General features: G+C 49.3%; 1 long non-coding RNA gene across 1 annotated transcript; it reads left to right on the plus strand.

The window, feature by feature from the left end:
• The first annotated feature begins 3,855 nt into the window (after nucleotides 1-3,855).
• On the plus strand, nucleotides 3,856-11,687 carry LOC130680130 (uncharacterized). Its single transcript, XR_008993162.1, has 4 exons — nucleotides 3,856-4,009; nucleotides 4,200-4,380; nucleotides 9,107-9,301; nucleotides 11,652-11,687. It is a non-coding gene; the product is annotated as an uncharacterized LOC130680130 (long non-coding RNA).
• The last annotated feature ends 1,761 nt before the right edge of the window (nucleotides 11,688-13,448 follow it).

Consider the following 13,448-nt stretch of genomic DNA (forward strand, 5'->3'; position numbering starts at 1 on the left):
CGCGGGAATCTCGGGTCATGGAAATGTCCGTATCTGGGTTGTGGGGGTCATGATCTCGAAACACTCGCTTGTCAGAATGCCAGGCTGTTTGTGCAGAGTGCATGCATTGGCCAGTATATAGATTCCACCTCACTATTTTATTTCGTTAAAATTTATCAAGACTATTTTATTAAAAGACCAAGTCCAGTGCCTGTGTATGCTTTCTCTGGTGTCACGTTTAGGAGTGGTAAGGACTTTGAAAGTCACCATGGAGCATAGCATTGAGGGTTTGCAAGAAGTGAGTAGACAATTGTGTCTATTTCCTCAGCTAAGGGATGCCTCATACTTTGGGGTATTTCTGGGTAACTATGAAATATATCTGCATCAGACAAATATTTGTAAGATGTTTGAACTTGTGGAACTTTTTTTTTTGTTTTCATATAAGGAAACTCCACCTTAGAAATAGTGTTGACATGAGCACAGAAACTATTTAAACTGTAAGAAATTCATGGGAGTAAAGAATACACTTTGTTCTGAGATTCTGATTCAGTCCATCTAATTCTAATTATTATCCTGCAATGAATGAATTAAAACCATCTGATTTAGTCATGTTTGTAAAATGCTCCTATTAGTAACTACTTTGAATGTTTTAATTGTCCTTTTTAGAATCATCTGGTAACGACCCCCCCTTTCAAGTTTAAATGTCAAACCAGATGTCTGATGAGTCACGTGAAAGACGGGAGCATATACAACAGCCGTGTGTCACGTCATATCCAGAGACACTTCATCGGACTGTCCTCCATGGCTCCTGCCCTGAAAGGCCGCAGATGGCTTTGATTGTCTGTTGCAGATCACAAGTCCATAAAATATTAAGCTATGATGAAATGGAAAGAAGATTTTGAGGCCGCTACAGACAAAACCCTGCCTGTCAAGATGAAAGGCTGAGGATGACTCATGTCGTGGAGGGAGATCTCCACATGCCCTCAGCACAGAGATGTTTCTGCAGGGCAGGTGGCACAGCTGGGATGCCTGCTCACCACAGGTCCCGCTAGGCCCTGGGCAGCATGGCACTGCCTCAGGAGTCACTGGCAGGGCTGTTCTGCTTCCGGGGAAGAAGTGTAAGTCTCACATGTGCATGAGCGCCTGGGGAGCAGCGCCTGGTCTGGACAACAAGGCCGTCATAGCACCAGGTGGGTGTGGAAGGCCAGGGGCGCGAGGGATGGCGCTACCTCTGCGCCGGCTTTCAGAGGCAAATGGTTAACTGAGGAGTGAAAGGCGAGGAAAAAATTGAGGGTGTCTGATTAAGCTGGTGGCACGAACTCCTGTCTTAAGCTCCTCCCCCGCAAACACAGGGCACAGATGCCACCAGTGATAAAATGAAATGCGGTGCTGCAGAGTAAGGGCCACAGGGGAAGCCAAGCTCGGCTGGAGCTTTCAAGACGAAATCTAAACGTGGGGAGGGCGCTGAAGGCTTCGGGAACCCAGGAGCCCTGCTCCCAAATGCCTGGCCAGTGCAGGTCAGCTCCAAAGCCACGGGCAGGAACCCTGAGCTCGGGGCAGAGGCAATGCAGAATCTTGGCTCTTTCGTGCTCCTTCACTGCGCACCTGAGCGTCTGCCCCCATGTCTGGGTCAACTCCTCGCCCCCTCCTGGATGCGCTCAAACTCAGGTGCCCCAGCACGTGAAGGGCTAAGCATCCCTGGGCACCGTTCCTTAGGGCTGGAGGTAGCCCACCATGACCTGACAGTGACCTTGGCATGAGGTCCTGAGCACCGTAAAGGCTGGTGAGCAAAGGCACACAGGCCATATGCGGAGCTGGTGCGCTCTTGATGTAGGCTGGGGGGCAGGGCAAGTGGGGATGTCAGGGGCTGTGCAGGGGGAGCAGACTGGCGGGAGGTCAGTCTAGGGCCTGGGAGGAACCAGGACACGAAGCATAGGACAGTCAGCGGGTGACTCAGGAGTTCACAGACCGACCCCTGAGCCAGGCAGGAGCAGGCTGTCGGCTGCCACGGGAGCTCAGAGAAGGGGCATCGCCCGAGCCTTTAGGAGCAGGGAGCAGGTTCCCAGGGGACTGAGCTTTGGGCTGAGTCTTGAAGGATGAGAAAATGGTGCAGGTGACAGCATGGGGACCAGGAGAGTTCGGGGGAAGAGGCAGCACACACCGGGCACAGAGAAGGGCCAGCAGCTCCGCAGTGCTGCTGTGGACGCCGTGGCTGGTCGCAGGTGGCAAAGATCTTCAGGGTTCCTGAAGAAACACATGATGCCCCCACAAGCTGGGTAACAGCCCCTTGGGGTGCGGAGGAGGGTATGGGCCAGACCCAGCTGGAATGCGCTCTGCTTTGAGGTGATCAGTGAGTTCTGGGGTAGCGTGGATGGGCAGACAGCTGCCCGAGGATGTGCGGGGTGAGGACTACACCCCGATTGGCTCTGCCCCCTGGTCCCCTCCACAGCATCTGCTCACCACGGTCACCTCACAGCCAGGAGTCTGCAGGAGGCACTGTCCTTGAAGCTCTTAGCTCTTGGGGGACACGCTTGCACACAGGGCCATGAGCCTTCGGTTCCAGGATCTGGGCTTGGCCGGAGCCAGACGCACATCCCCACAGGTCTTATGCTTTATTGGCTGCGTGGCTCAGTTGCTCAGGTTGATGTCTTGGGGCTTCAGGTTTCTTAACCACGAAACTTGAATAGCGACACTCAGCTCTTGAGATTTTTTGTGAGGGTTAAATGTGCAAAATGTGGAACATCAAAGAGAGGCACTCGTTCACCGTGCCACCTGCCCCAGGAGATGCAAGGGAGGGTTTGGGAGAAGGTAACACATGTTCTTTGTCTAGGGTACACCCAAGGGGCCAGGAAACGTCTGGCGAAGAACACACAGTCCACGTGGGAAAACAGAATCGGAGGCGAGCTGGGCCTGGAAGTGCGTAAGTGGCAGCTGAGGTCAGGGGATGGGTGGGTCATGGAGGCACAGCTGGGAGTGGGTGGAGGACTGACCAGGGGACCAGGCAGGACTGGAGGAGCGGCGGCCGGGTGAGGCCCTGGGCATGGCCCTTTGCCTCCAGGCCAGTGTTTGCCAGGGGCCCCGGGGGCTGACTTCCTGGGTCTGTGTTGGGATTTACGGCGGCTCTTAGAGCACCTGTCACAGCCATGCTGACTGGCCCGGGACAGGCTGTGCTCGCGCTTCCTGCTCCAGGGGTCTGAGGAGACGGGGAGCGTACGCTCGTCCAGGCTGACAGACGGCAGCACAGCTACTCGGCTGCATGCTGAGGGAGTGTATTTTATACTTATTTGCTCTTTTCCTTTTTCTGCCTAGCAGGGTAACTTGATCCATGTGGCAGGAATTGAGGGAGGGCGTTGTCTGAGGGCAATGCCCAGGGTCTGAAAACTAAGAATCATAGCTTCTGGAAAGGGTGAGGGGCACGCACATCTGGGCAGTCAGGTGAGGGGCCCACAAGCTGTGGCAGCTCGGCAGAAACGGAGGTCTGTTGTTTCTGATCTGACACACAGCGCTTTCCAGAGGAATTCTTCTTCCCAAAGCCTGCGGGCTCGTGCAGACTGCCCGCACTGGGGTGGTGAGGTGGTCCTTCCAAGCCAGTGTGTGGCTTGTGGTGGGGGTGGCGGCCCCTGCCGTTTGAACATCTGTCACCAAGTCTGCTTAGCAAACAGAAATGACAGAAATTTGGTGTTTGTGTCTGATCACAGATCACACATAGTGTGATGACATGCACACACACGTACACATGCACACATGTACACACACATGCATGTGCACATGTACACATGTGTACACACACACATGTCCCACGCTAATGCACTAACCTTTGGGGTAACAAGCTTGTTCTAAGATGGTGGCCTTACTAAAGAACAATCAGTTGATCTTTTTGCTTCTCATTCTAAATTTTAAAATAATTTTAAAACAGTCTTTAAAGTTCTTTCTAGTCCCACCTGGAAGTGACAGATAGCTGGTGTCTCCCATCCTGTCTCCCACCTGGGGCTCTAGCTGGCAGGCCTCTGAACACACCTGGCACCACAGGGTCAGTTTATTGGAAGCCACTCAAGGGGGTGATGCCTTCACTCAGTGCATGGCTGGACTCGTTTCCCTGAAAACCGGCCCCCTCTTCCCATGGACCAGAACCCATTGCTTCCTCCATGGCTGGCCCCTGTCAGCTCCCTAGAGCCACACCCACATGACTTTCCTGGGTCATTTGTTTCATCCAAATGCAGGAACAGCTACTAGGACTGAAGCGCGGGCACCGCATTGCCTCGGAGAGCCCTTGGGCCGGGAGTCTCCAGACGGGCATGGCGCTCAGGGACTGCTCACTCTGGAGAGAGCTGGGCCATGACACGTGAGCGCAGGAGACACATTTGAAATCAAGCACCATGTTCAAGTCTTAACTATACAGAAGTGAGTAATATTAAACTTAGGTGAGCCACTGGTAGGTACACACAGAAGTGGAGACGTGAACTCTGGATGACCCTACATGTTCACACTTTCTTCTATTTGTGATTGGTAAGGGTTCCTATGTGCCCACCCTGGCCTGTTGCTATGGACGGTAAGTGTCACAAGCTGTACCCTGAAGGAAATGGGAATAGTAACTTTTCAGTTCTCCACATAACCATAAAAAAACACGTACAGCACGAGCCAGTGTTCAGACTGCAGAGCCTCTGGGAGGGGTGGGAAGCCCAGCCCCGTGTCGGCCCCCCAGGGCCCACTGCTGTGGGGTCCCTCTGCCCTGGCAGCCTAAGCCCTCCGCCCCCACCTGGGAGAGCTCAGGTCCTGTGGCCTGTGACCGGTGTGAGTGCCCAGAGCCCCCTGCATGGCCCCAGGCTGTGAGCAGGTGCTCCCAGCCTTACAGAACAGGGGGTTGTCTCCAGTTCCAGTGCCCTGAGCAGATGGGGTGGCACACTGACTATGAAGTCTTTGAACAGCAACCACCACAGAGGAAATAATGAATATGAGGAGTGATTTTTCCAATTCAGAAGGAGGCTCCTGGGCCGTATAGTCTGACCTTGGGAGAAGGAATGGAGCAGCTCCATGCGGCTCCAGTGGACACTGATCTGGGGGCTGTCACCCCAAGACAGGGCAGTCTGCAGGGCAGGGAGCAGCTGGTATGCTTGAGTGGACATGGGAACCTGAAGAACGTGAGTTCTCTCTCATCCATGTACCTGATGTTCTCACACCAAAAAAGCAAAAAACTCCGAATCAGTATTTACCTATTTTTGTTTTGAGTATGTCAGGCATGCTTTACTGAGACCATGGAATCTTTACTCTTGCTCTCACGCTGGACCATATCCTCTGGTCAAATGAGATGACAGAAACACGGGCTATATGAGGATTTACTGGGAGCAAAAGCCTTCATTTGAAAGGCTTCTTGGCCTGCAGACAGTTCTGGGCATTGTTTTTCGGGTCATTTACCATCAGTGTGACGTGTCGAGACCAGAGAGCAGCGTGAGGTCAGTATTGCCTCCAAAGGCAGGTTCTCACTCGGGGCCAGCAGCCACGGAGGTGTTGTTCACCCGCATGATCCTTTGCTGCCTGGCTGCCTTGGAGAACAGGCACAGGGCACTTCCCTGGACAGAGGTGTGAGAAGGCTGGGGTGCGGGGTGTGGACAGGGAGGCTGGCCAAGAGGCCACATGGTTGCCTGTCCAGCCATTGGAGAGTCCCCAGGAGATTCAACACCAGGTTACTTTTCTCTCCAAACTCCACTTCCTTGGGAGATAAACACATGGAAACTGTGTTACAGAGTCTCTGGGGCCAAGCACACTGAGCAGCTCTGTCCAGTGGTCTGTCTGGGGCATCAGGGCTGCAGGCATGTCAGCATGCCAGCGAGCCAGGTGTGATGAGCATGCACTTCACAACTGGAGTCACGCCTCTTGGCACCTGCTGCGTCCTCCTGCCAGCACGTCCCCCTCATGAAATTACTTGCTCTAGGTGTCAGCTTTGAGCAGCGTGAGCATGTGGACCCCCAGTGGCTTAGCCCCATCTGCCTTCATGCCCTAGAAGCACGCAGAATGGAGGCACTCATGTCAGGAGCAAGCGAGTGCAGGCAAGTCCTGGATCTTGGGCCCATTACTGACACAGTGACTTCAGAGCTTGGGTCGTGGTAGTGATCAGCAGTGCAGACTCATGTCACAAAGCAGACCGGACCTACTCCCTCCCATGACACAACATCATCACATCGCACACTTCAAATGTCTTACCATCTCATGTGTCCATTGCACCTCAGTAGAGCTGGGAAAACCATTCCTTGTGACAAAGCTTCCGCCCAACCTCCCTCATGAGACAGAAGTCCTGATGCAGGTGCTCACGTATTTTTTCCTTGGAAAGCAAACCACGTGGAAGACATGCCTGCGGTGTGTGTGTCTCCTCGGCGTCTCTGGGCTCAGGCTTGGGAAGCCTGGCCATCGGGGTCCCTGCTGGCACAGGGGGCCTTGGCCTCATGGGGCTGAGAGTGCAGCTGTCACCATAGACCTGCTCTAAATGAGCTCACGGAACTCGGCAGGTGGTATCAAGGCACAGCGTGCCCACTGCACAGGACTGGGTGGGGCGTCCCCTCTTGGAAGCAATCTGGCCACACGTCCCACTGGGCTTGGCTCTGGCGCTGGGATGAGTCCCCACCCCTCACGAGAAGGGGCGGTGTGCCACGGGGCCGCTGGCTGCGGGGGCCTTGCTGGGTGTTGCCCTCAATGTTCTGAGGGGGATGGACAATGACAGGAAAACAGGCTGCTGGTGGGTGGCAGCTCCTTGGCCTGGCCGCTGCTCTCAGGGCAACTGCCTGGGCACACGGGGGTGTCCCTGTGGGTTCTCGCTGCTCCAAAGGCTCCCATGAAACCTCAGACTTCATCATTTGATGGTTTTGAAAAGATGTGGCAAGAGGGTGGGATGTGGCCTTGCCATCCAGGAAGTGCCGTGAATCAGTCAGGCTGGGGCACACGTTTGCCTCCCTTGTGCACCACCAGGGCCTCCCACAGCCGCCTGCTCAGGGTCTGTCTGAAGGGGGCTCAGGCATCTCATTCACAGTCCCTCTGTCCTCAGAAACCCCAGCCGCTAGGGCTCACTCTACTCTGTTCTGAGGGAACACAGTCCCCAGATAAGCTTAGCAGGTGGGAGAGGCTAAATAACCCCGGAAGGTGACCTTATGTGGCAAAAGGGACTTGGCCAGTGTGTTGGCATTAAGGGTCTTGAGATGACAGGTTGTCCTGCACTGTCCAGTGGGCCCCAAATGCCACCACAGTATCCTCACAGGAGGGAAGCAGAGGGACATTTGACAGAAGAGGAAGGGATGTGACCCCTGAAACAAGACACCGCGGCTGGATGCAGGGGCGCAGAACGGCCACAAGCCAAGGAGCCTGAGACGGCGCATTTCCTGCTGCCCCAGAGCAGGGCCCGGTGTCGGCTGGGGGATGGTCAAGATGGTGGGGGGCTGAATGCGGTCACCCCTGGGCATTGGGCTCTGGCTCCCGCTGCCACAGGAAACAAGCACCGTGGACAAGCATCTGTGAGGATAAGGATCACCTCTTGGCTTCCTTTTCAGCTACGTGGCCACAGCACGAGGCTCTTCCAGTGAGGTCCACGTGAAAGTGTGGATCACCTCCTAGAAAGTATTCATAAGGAAAGGGCTCTGTGCTCCCCTCTGTCCTCTTCCCGGCAGGGAACACCTGCCTGTGCTCTGGGGACTAGCAGCCTGGACCACGAGATGGCTCTGGAGATCTCACCTACACATTGCATGTCAACAAGAGAGGGTGACTTTGGGGCGGTCTCAGAGTCCTGGGGCTGGCACATCCCTATGAACACTTTCCCTCTTAAAGTTTCTCCAGGGGCGGCACTGTTTGGAGTTGCAGGTGAAGATAATCTCTTTCTTCTTTTGCATTAGGTGTTTGTTAATTGTTCTTTCATTTCGGGTTCGCTATTATTTTGCTTATTTCTAACTCATGGAAGATAGGAGTTTTCTATTTAAGTCTATGTCAGGGCACCCTAATGTCCCCAGCACAACATTTCATAGGAGCAAATGTTATTCGCTGACCGCCCTTCACTTGGGCACCTTAAAAATAAAGCAGTAGTAAGAATCAAGGTGTAAGCACCGTCAAATGGTATTTTTCCTTCTGTTATGGAACAAGACTTTCTACTGCTTTTTTAAGTTAGTTTCCAAATACACTTTCTCTGGGAAGCCAATAGGAATGGAGTTGTAAGTGTTGGCATCTGGCCGGTGACCCAATGCATGTCCTTCTTGCCTGGAACGAGAGGATTAAAGTTGGCTCTCAGATGCCGGAGCTATGGAAACTTTTTCAGAGATGCACTGACAACGAAAGCGGCGTTTGATTGTTGCAGCTTATCATCCCAGGCTGGACAGAGCCTTGAGACTGTTGTGGAAACAGACCGTGGCCGGTTCTGTACCTTCCTGCCTTTAACAAGGCCAGGAAAAGACATGTCTTTTTCCCTTTTCTCAGCATTTTGGCAATGACAGCTCCAGTTGCAGCCAAAATCTCGAAGTGCAGGGAGAGGTGGTTGACAAGAGCTGTTAAAAAAAGGCCAGTGCATTTCATGCTGCACAGGGGGGAGCGGCTCGAACTTGAAATGAATATTCTACTCGAGTCTCTTTGTCAGAACAGATTCAGCAGTTTTATTGGCTGTCTTGTAGGAGGACGACTGGACCTCGATGGCTTCAAAGTGTTGTGCGGCGCCCACTGGAGGATATTTTCAAGCTAATGGAACCATACAAGCCAATGGAATAGGACCTTTCCAGAAACACATTGAAGAGGGTCACTGTTTTCTATTCAAATTTGATATTTCTATTTTATTGCATTGAGATTACTTAGATTTTTTAAATGAACACTATTCCTGTGAGATTTTGTTTCTTTGAAAGGAATTCTAAATACATCTTTAAGTGCTGTGTGAGGTTCATCGTGGAACCATCCATGAACCTGAGGGCGGGTCCACAGGCGCTCGGGAAGCTGGAGAGTTTAATAGGAAGGACAGAGTTTCAAAAGCTCAGTGTTGAACAAAAGCTTCTCATTGTAAAAACCAAAAAGCTAAGAATATAGAATCTTTAAAACCTCATAACATCTGGCGTGTGTGGGGGTGAGCAACTGACGACACCTTTGGTGTCCAGATCTGCTGCTGTCTCCACAGGCCCTGCAGTGCGAGGATGGAGAGCTGTGCCCGCGGGGCCCCGGCTGACCTGGCACCAGCTCTCCTTTCCTGGAGTGTGAGCTGCCAGCTGCCCCCTGGCTCCAGGTGATGTTCTGTCAGGGTGGCCCATTTTGTGAGGCCACCTGGAAGTGTCTGGGTCAATGACAGAGCAGTCACTGCTGTCAGGCATTACAGGTAAGGGGGACAGCATGCTCTTAGTGATATATTTAAAAATGTAAATCAAGAAATTCATATTCTTAATGTCTAACACAGCACATTATGCACATTGTGGGTGTTCATTAAACAGCAAATGAGTCCAGGTAGGTTTTTATCTTCAGGGAATAAACCTGAGATAGGGCACGCCTCACCTCTAGACCTGTATGGCAGACATAGATGCTGTATTTCACGGGGTCCACAATAGGAAATTTTATTTATGCAGCATTTAGGGTAGGGAACTAGTGTGTAGGATTCCTACTCGCCTATTCCCAATGCAGGCAGGCTTCTCCAGGTGTCACAGACTAAGCTCTGAGCATTTCGAAACAGAGGCTGAAGATCTACAAATAGCACTGATGTACTTTAATTGTTCTGTGTATTGTCATTTAGCTATAGCATCTTCTTTTATAAAAATAACACACTTGCCCAGACTTGGCTAGGCCCAGAAATTAACTTTTATTTTGGGTGAACTTGTTCAGAATAAGTAAATGTTAATCTAAAAAAGCTTTGAGTGACTGTTGAATATTAAAATTATTTTGGAAATGTGGTCAGAATTGAATATAAAAAATGTGCGGAGAAAAGTGACTGTAAAGAGATATTCCAAAATATCTGAATGTTAGCAAAGATTATTTCTGAATGGTGGGACAGTAATTTATTTATTTTAAGATTATTTCTCCCATTTCCCTAATTCTCCACAATACCCATTGTGTAATGGAAAACAAACTTTCTAAATCAAATAACAGAGATGTACGCACTATGGTTTGCATGCAGGAGCCCATCCTCAAAGAAGAATGATTGGGTAGGTTGTCAGGTTTTGAATATCAAGGTGTCTTGCAGTATTTAGTAAGTTATGATGGTCCTAAGGACTCACTCCCAGCATAGTTGACTGGTCTGTGCCATTTGACAAGTGATTCATATCAACATCTTGCGTGTTTTTGCTGAATGTCCACATGATGACTGAGTGCGGTGCCAAGAGGCCAGAGGAGGCCCTCCCTGAGTGGCTGGTGCCGGCCCCCACCACACTTCCTCTCTGGATCAGATGTGAGCCTGGCTTTGCCGTGAGGTTCTGTGGTCCCTGTTGGAAAAAGGCAGGTGTTTCCCCCCATCACAATGCCAAGCTTGGCTGCAGAGCATGAGCAGAAATGGCAGGGCTGCTGGGGCCACCCTGAGGGGCATAGTCACGTGTAGGTGACCCACCTGGAGGGCAAGGGTCCCAGGAGAACAGGGGAGAGAGAGGCGTGAATGAACCCAGCATACTTCCTGATGCTGACCCCAGCCTGCCCCAGCCAGCCAACCTGCAGACCCCCAGGGAGCATGCACACCTGTGCTTGTAAACCAGTAAGCTTTTGGAGTTAACCAGCAATCATTTTCTCACTTACCTTGCTCAGCTAAAAGCACTAGCTGACCAGCCCCAGCCTTCAACAGCAGTTTCAGGACTGTGCTTGTTAACCAAGGAGACCCTTTAGGCTTTCATGGCCTAATCTAACCAGCTTATCAAAGAAATCTTTTCAATGGGCACTATTTGATTTTCTGCTTCCCTTTATATTTCTGGAGAAATTTTGACATTTCTTATCAATAAAATCAAGGCAAGGACCTGACTGGCTCATTTGTACTCACCTCTGGGCAGTGTACTGTTCATAAACATACTCAGCCAGTAGCACCAGTCACAACCATGCACACTCGAATAACTTTTGGTTTTTTAAAGGGAGGATATCATGCAATGATAGTAACAACTTTAAATGCCTCTGCTGTTTAATAATACATGTCAACTCTTGTATTTCATTGTAGAATTCTGGGTAAGTGCACAGATTTGGGATTAAAATATGAGAAATAGGATACTGCAGTTAAACACTCATAGAAATCTAGAACTGGAAGGAAATTAGTGATCAGCTGTCGTTGGTTTTATTTTACTTTCATGATCATGAGAGTTTGGGTGACTTGCCAAGGTTTATATAATTAATGACATGCCTGGTACTCCTAACCCAGCTTATTTCTCCCTGTATCTGGACTTGCATCCATACTCATGTTTGATGTGTAGTTTGGCCTAAGCCAACTAGATCTGGAGAACTAGGTCTCCTAGGGAATGCTGGGATGGAATGTGCTGATAGGAGTGGGTTGGGAGGCTTTGTATAATTAAAGCAAAGATTAAACAACTAGAGGAAAGCTTCTTTCTACCAATGATAAAATTCATGTTTTCCCAAGGAAACCATGACTAAGTTCCAGATCAAGGTGCTAGCCCACAGCCAGAGCTCATGGAAACAAATGTCTGCAAATCCAATCTTTTTTGCTCCTTGTGTTACTGTTACAATGACCTATTTTACTTCTTTTTCAGGATTTTGCCAACAAGTGGTATAAAAACCCCTACAAAATGGAGAAGTCTTTTAAAAAGGAATTTGAATATCTAAGAGTTAATACATCAATAAGCATTTTTAGATAAATAATATCTCAAAGGGGGTGGTAAATTCTAAGACCTTCTCAGCAGTGATGTTGACACTGGCCCTGGGTCAGATAATAACAACGATGATGGTGATGGTGATGATGGTGATAGTGATGACGGTGATGGTGATGATGGTGGTGATGATGGTGGTAGTGATGGTGATGGTGGTGGTGATGGTGGTGATGATGGTGATGGTGGTGGTGATGATGGTTATGGTGGTGACAGTGATGGTGGTGGTGGTGATGATGGTGGTGATGACGGTGATGATGGTGGTGATGGTGATGGTGGTGGTGATGATGGTGATGGTGGTGACAGTGATGGTGGTGGTGGTGATGATGGTGATGGTGATGACGGTGATTGTGGTGATGGTGATGGTGGTGATGGTAATAATGGTGATGATGGTGGTGCTGGTGATGGTGATTGTGATGATGGTGGTGATGGTGGTGACGGTGATGGTGGTGGTGGTGGTGACGGTGATGGTGGTGGTGGTGACGGTGATGATGGTGATGGTAATGATGGTGATGACGGTGATGGTGGTGGTGATGGTGATGGTGATTGTGATGATGGTGGTGATGGTGGTGGTGATGATTGTGACGGTGGTGATGGTGGTGATGCTGCTGCTGATGCTTTCAGGCTTACCTTTGCGCAGATTGGGCTGCTGTAACTTGTAAGATACTTGTGCTCTGCTTAGAGCTAAGAAAATGTGGGAATTTAAAATTTTCCTACACATTAGGCACATGACCACTCTTCTGCACCCAGTTTGTTTTATTGTTGGAAACTAAGTGTCTTGGATAAAGTTTTCATTACATACAAATGATCACGAGCCTGCTTTTGATTATGTTGAAACACACTTTTGAATGTATAATTAATAATTTGAGGGCAAAATGTACAATACAGTGACCTTGAGGACATTATACTAAGTGACATAAGTCAGACAGAAGAAGACAAATACTGTATAATCTCACTTATATGTGGAATAAAATAAGCACACAAAATAATAGCAAAGAAATCAGATTTATGGTGAGCAGAGGCAGGAACTAAGGGGATTTAGAGGAAGATGGTCAAGGGTCACAGACTTCCAGTTATAAGATAAATACTGGATGTAATGTACAACTCGATGGCTGTGGTCAACACTGCTGCTTGATATATTTGGAAGTTGCTTAGAGAGTAGATCTTTGCTCATCACCAAAAGTAAAAAACACTTTTTTCTTCTTTTGTATTTATATGAGATGTTGTGGGGGTAATCATGCCATGATATACGTAAGTCAAGTCAATATGCTGCAAGTCTTAAACTTCTACAGTGCTGTGCGTCAGTTATATCTCAATAAAATGGAAAAGAAAAGAATAATATTAAACCTGAACATGCACAAATATCAAATGAGGATTGACTGTAATAGAAAGAAATAATAGCATAAACTATAACATTAAAAACATATCAATCAAGCTGCATTAAAATATGTGCAGAAGCACTATGGAAACAGTATGTCTCATAAGGTTCTATCATCATACATTTACTTATGTACTTTATCCTGTTGTTACCTAGAAAAGGGTTCATTTAAAACTAGAAAATGTGCTTGTTCTCACAAATGTTGCTTGCTATTTTAATCAGTAACCACTATCAACTCTAGGAAACACAACAAATCACTTTTCTTTTGCTTAATGAATATGCCACTATTAACAAAGATAAAATTT

The sequence above is a fragment of the Manis pentadactyla genome, chromosome 12 (genome assembly GCF_030020395.1).
Source record: "Manis pentadactyla isolate mManPen7 chromosome 12, mManPen7.hap1, whole genome shotgun sequence".
NCBI classification, from domain to species: Eukaryota; Metazoa; Chordata; class Mammalia; order Pholidota; family Manidae; genus Manis; species Manis pentadactyla.